Raw genomic sequence first — 6,069 nt, 5'->3', positions numbered from 1 at the left:
TGTTACTTGTTCAGAATCTCCAGCGAAAATCTGTCAAGGGACCTGTGATGAGGGTGTTTCTTTCTTTATTTGACTAGTTGTGAGTGATGGGGCGGTGAGGAGTGATCCCCTTTCTGTGTCTAACACACAGCGGATGTAATGGATGGCACGCATGGAGATTCACTGTTCCTTGTTCCTAATTTCCAGAGCAAGCGTGTTCCCAGGAGTGGATTAAAAATGAAGGCAGGTGCTACTTTATATCCACGTTCAACATTTCCTACGATGAAGCCAAGCAGTATTGTTCAAACTCTGATTCCAAACTACTTGAAATAAATTCAGCAGAAGAAAAGGTACGCGTCAGATCGACAGAAGATATATCTACACCAGAGTGAAGCTCCCTCCGCACCGTTTGATCACACACTTCCGGTGTCAGACGCAGAGTGAATCTCCTCCCCACCGTCCATAGCCTATTTCCTCCGTCAGACACAGAGTGCAGCCCCCTCCACACCCTCAAATCACAAACTCCCGTGGTCGGGCATAGAGATGCACCCTCCACACTGTCTCATCACACACTCCAGGGGTCAGACACAGAGTGAAGCTCATTCCACATCGTCCCATCACACACTCCCGGGGAAAGACACAGAGTGAATCTCCCTCCGCACCGTCCCATCACACACTCCCGGGGTCAGACACAGAGTGAATCTCCCTCCACACCGTCCCATCACACACTCCAGGGGTCAGACAGAGAGTGAATCTCCTCCACACCGTCCCATCACACACTCCCGGGGTCAGACACAGAGTGAATCTCCCTCCACACCCTCAAATCACAAACTCCCGTGGTCGGACACAGACATGCTCCCTCCACACTGTCTCATCACACACTCCCGGGGTCAGACACAGAGTGAAGCTCATTCCACATCGTCTCTTCACATTCTTCTCTGGTGAGACACAGAATTAAGCTCCTTCAACACCATCCCTTCACATTCTCTTGGGGTCAGACATAAAGGACGCTCGTTAAATTTTGCTCGAATTCAATCATTAATGATAGCAATTTAATTTCACAGAATATTGTTGACAAAGCACTCCGCAACCAGGGCAGTTCATACTGGATTGGAAAATGCAAAGGCGGGTGAGATCTGGGATCGTTCATGTGTCAGAGAGGAAAGTGGGTCGTCGGATTGATACAGGCTGCGAGAGGCGAGTGGGCGGTGGATTGATTTTGGGGAGCGGCACAGGCTGCGTGAAGGTTGTGAGCAGTGAGATTAGTTTCTGGTCAGACACGGGTTGCTAAGGGCAGTGGACATCGGTATAAGTTTGCTGACTGACATGGGCTGTGGGGAGAGAGTGTGCAATCGGAACATTTTGGAGACAGCGAAAATTCTGCGGTGAGAGAATGGGTAATTGGATTTGTTTGGGGATCGACAAGGACTGTTGGTAAAGAGTGTGCAGTAAAGCTAATATAACCATATTACAATTACAGCACAGAAACAGGCAATCCCGGCCCTGCTAGTCCGTGCCGAAAGCTTACTCTCACCTCGTCCCACCTACCTGTACTCATCCCATCTCCCTCCATACCATTCTTGTCCATATACCTATCTATTATTTTAATTACAAAATCGAAACTTCCTCTACTACTTCTACAGGAAGCTCGTTTCACACAGCTACCACTCTTTGAGTAAAGTCCTTCCCCCTCCTGTTGCCCTTAACATTTTGCCCCTTAACTCTAAACAGGTCCTCGTGTTTGAATCTCACCTATTTTCAATGGAAAAAAAAGCCTTTCTACGTCCTCAGTATATCCCCTCATAATTTTAATTACCTCTATTAAGTCCCCCATCGACCTCGTACGCTCCAACGATTGCCTAACTTGTTCAACATTTCTCTGTAATTTAGGTGCTGAAACCCAGGAAACATTCAAATGTACTCTATTTATTTTTTTTGATATCTTCCCAATAATTAGTGACCAGAATTGTACGTAAAACACCAATTTTGTCGTCACCAATGCCGTGTACAATTTTAACATTACATCCCAACTCCTGTACTCAATGCTCTGATTTTTAAAGTCCAGCATACCAAAAGCTTTCTTCACCACCTTATCCACATGAGATTCCACCTTCAGGGAACGATGCACCATTATTCCTGTTTCACTCTGTTCTGCTGCATTCCTCAATGCCCTACCATTTACCATGTATGTCCTGTTTGTATTATTCCTAACAAAATGTATCACCTCACACTGATCAGCATGAAACTCCATCTGTCATCTTCCAGCTCACTCTTCCAGCTGGCCGAAATCTCCCTGCAAGCTTTGAAAACCTACTTTATTATCCACAACGACACCTACCTTAGTATCATCTGCATATTTACTAATCCAATTTACCACCCCATCATCCAGATCATTAACGTATATGACAAACAACATTGGACCCAGTACAGATCCGTCAGGCACACCACTCGTCACCGGCCTCCAAACTGACAAATAGTTATCCAACACGACACTGTGGAATCCATTGTACTGCTTCAATATTAATACCTGACGATTGAACCTTACTATCTCACCCTCCTTGCGGATCCTTCTCAAACGCCTCGCAGAAGTCCATATCGACAATATTCACTGCTGCACCCTCGTCATCTTTCCTAGTACCCTCTTCAAAAAGCTCAGTGAAATGTGACAAACATGACCATCCACGCACGAACGCATGTTGACTGCTCCTCATCAGCCCCTGTCTATCTATCAAACTTTGGGAATCTGCAGATCCTGGAAATTCAAACAATGCACACACGGCCTCGTGCATGGACATATCTCGATGGGAATGAGAGGCAGAGTTGAACATGGTGGCAACCGGGAGGTCCTGTCCGTTGTGACGGATGGTGCGGAGGTGCTCGACGAAGCGGTCCCCCAGTCTGCGTCGGGTCTCGCCGATGTAGAGGAGGCCGCACCGGGAGCACCGGGTGCAATTTACGACTCCAGCAGACTCGCAGGTGAAGTGTTGCCTCACCTGGAAGGACTAACTAGATGGGAATGAGAGGCAGAGTTGAAGTGGGTGGCAACTGGGAGGTCCTGGCCATTGTGACTGGACCTGTCTATTGTGTCCTAATCTGCGTCGGGTCTCGCCGCTTGCCACCCACTTCAAATCTGCCTCTCATTCCCATCTGGATATGTCCATACATAGCCTCCTCTACTGTTATGATGAGGCCAAACTCAGGTTGGAGGAGCAACATCTCATCTACCGTCTGGGTAGCCTCCAGCCGGGTGGTATGAACATTAAATACTCCAATTTCCGGTAATTCCTTCCCCTCTCCCTTCCCCTATCCCAGGTCCCTCTCTGCCTTTCTCCGCTTTCAACTTTCTGTTTCTTTATCTGTACAGTTCTTTCATGCTTATTCCGTCGCCCCTTTATATTTCCTCTGATTGGTTTTCCACCTGGCGCCTCTAGTCCCTGCCCCTTCCCGTGTGTCTACTACTGGGCTTCGGCCCTCTCTCCACCCTTCCCATTCCTGATGAAGGGCCTCGGCAGAAAACGTTGGCTACTCTTTTCTCACAGATGCAGCCTGACCTGCTGAGTTCTTCCAACGTTGTACATGTACTCCACAAATACACAATCAATCACATCCTGCCACCATGTTTCACTAATTACTACACCATCATATTTCCTGGTATCAATCCAAGCTCTAAGATCATCCACCTTTCTTACAATGCTCCCAGAATTAGAATAGATGCATTTATGAAACTCTCCACAACTTCCTCTCTGTTTATCCCTAACGGTACAAACAACTTTATTATATTTTTTCTTCCTTCTCCCCTACATCTTCGGTCTGAGCGCACCCTTTCTCTATCACCTGCTTATCGTCCCTCAAACACTGTCTACTAGCTTTCTCTATTTGTGAACCAACCTCCTCTCCCCTAGTCTCTTCAATTTGATTCCCACCCCCTACCATTCTAGTTTAAAGACTCCCCGGAACCTTAGCCAGGTTATTTGTCCCTCTAGAATTCAAGTGTAACACCTCCTTTTTGTACAGATCACACCTGCCTCAAAAGAGGTTTGAGATATCCATAAACTTGAATCTCTGCCCCCTGCTCCAATCCTTCCGCCACGCATTTATCCTCCACCTCATTCCGTTCCATCTCTCACTGTCGCCAGGCACAGAGAGTAATCCCGAGATTACTACCTTTGCAGTCCTTCTTCTCAACTCCCTTCCTAACTCCCTATATTCTCCTTTCAGGACCACTTCCCTTTTCCTAACTATGTAATTGGAACATATACGTACCACGTCCTCTGGCTCCTCACACTCCCACTTCAGGATATCCTGGACGCGATCAGAATTATCCCGGACCATGACACTAGAGAGGCAAACTACCATCCGGGTCTCCTGACTGCGTCCAGAGAATCGCCAATCTGACCGCTTAATTATCAAGTCCCCTATTTCTACTGCCTTACTCTTCATTTCCCTTCCCTTCTGAGCTACAGGGCCGGACTCTGTGCTGCTGGCAACGCCACTGTCGCTTCCCCCAGGTGGTTTGCCCCTCAACAGTACTCAAAGAGAAGCACTTATTGTCAAGAGGTACGGCCACTGGTGTACCCTTTAGTACCTTGCTCTTCCCATTCCCGCTTCTAACCGTGACACACCTGTCTGCCTCCGGTGGCCCTGGTGTGACCGCCTTCCTGTAACTCCTCTCTCTCATCTTCTTCCTCTCCCTGACCAGACGAAGGTCATCGAGCTGCAGCTCGAGTTCCGTACCACGGTCCCTCAGGTGCTGCAGCTCGTCGCACCTGGAGCAGATGTGGACGTCCGGGAGGATGGGAGTCTCCAGGACCTCCCACATCCGACACCGAGAACAACAAATTGCCTTCACACTTTCCTCAAATAACAGGAAAAATTTTAAAAAAACAGAACTTTCCATGCCTCGCCCCTTTCAGCCTAAGCCTGTTCAGCCAAAGCCCTGAAGCCTTCACTCTGCTCCAGGCTCACTCTGCTGCCCGGAAAACGACGCTGCCCGCTGTATAAGGCTGTGTTCCTTTTAAATCTCCTCCGCTTCACTGTCCGACGTCACACGTCTGCGCCGCCCCGCTTCTCTTACCTCCGATGAGAAGAGAAAAATGAAAATGGCTCTCGCCTCACTTCCGTTCAGATCCTCAGACTTCCTTCTCCAAATGTGGGAACTGACATGACTGTGGGAAGAGAGTGCGAAGTGGGAGTCTTTTTGTGGTTGACACAGATATTCAGGGAGAAATCTAGGCAGTGAGATTATTTTGAGAACTCCAACGGGGACGGGTTGATAGTGGGAAGTGCAAGTATTTTCTGGAACGGCACGGGAGCGTGGGGAGAGAATGAGGGAGGGGTGTACTTTGGAGACAGATACAGATCTGAGCTGAGAGAATGGTTCAGTGGGAGTACTCTGGGAACTGAGACGTCCGTGGGGAGAGCATGAGAAGCGGGAGATGTTTTGGTGACTGACACAGGTATCTATGAAGATGGTTGTGGGATTATTTCCGGGACCGGCACGGGGCTATGGGGAGAGAGTCAGGCACTGGGTGTCGTTTGGACTGACACTGATCTGTAGGTTGGGTTGTTGAGTGTGAGTACTTAGGCAGAAAACACAGGCCTGTGGGGAGACAGTAAAAAAGTGTGAGCATTAAGGACTGTCATGGGGCCTTGGGAGACACTAGCGCTGTGGTAATATTTTGTGGACTGAAACAGGCCTGTGAGAAGGTTGGGTACTGTTTTTATTCTGGTGTCTGACACCGATCTGTGGGTGGAGAGTGGGGCAAGCGATTATTTTAATGAAGGTAATGACTGCCACAGGGCTGTGCTGGGACTGTGGGGCTGTGGAAGATGTTGGGGTGCCACAGGTCCATGGCGAGGGAGGGTATCAGTGGATTTGGGAACTGACTGCTGGAGGTGCGTTCAAATTGTTTACCCCTCTTTGATAGGAATGCGGCTTCGTATGTCGTGTACTGGATGAACGCTGGAGATTTCAATTGCGGTGTCTGTACTTGGCACAGTCGGGGTAAACCTTGTAGTCAGGTTCTGAAGCGTTTCATCTGTGAGAGGTCTGCCCCTTTGTGCCCAGTTATTTCTGAAAAGATCCAGGAT

This window comes from Hypanus sabinus, unplaced genomic scaffold (assembly GCF_030144855.1).
Source record: "Hypanus sabinus isolate sHypSab1 unplaced genomic scaffold, sHypSab1.hap1 scaffold_185, whole genome shotgun sequence".
Classification (NCBI taxonomy): domain Eukaryota; kingdom Metazoa; phylum Chordata; class Chondrichthyes; order Myliobatiformes; family Dasyatidae; genus Hypanus; species Hypanus sabinus.
The sequence above is the reverse complement of the archived record's forward strand: the minus strand, read 5'-3'. Positions refer to the sequence as shown.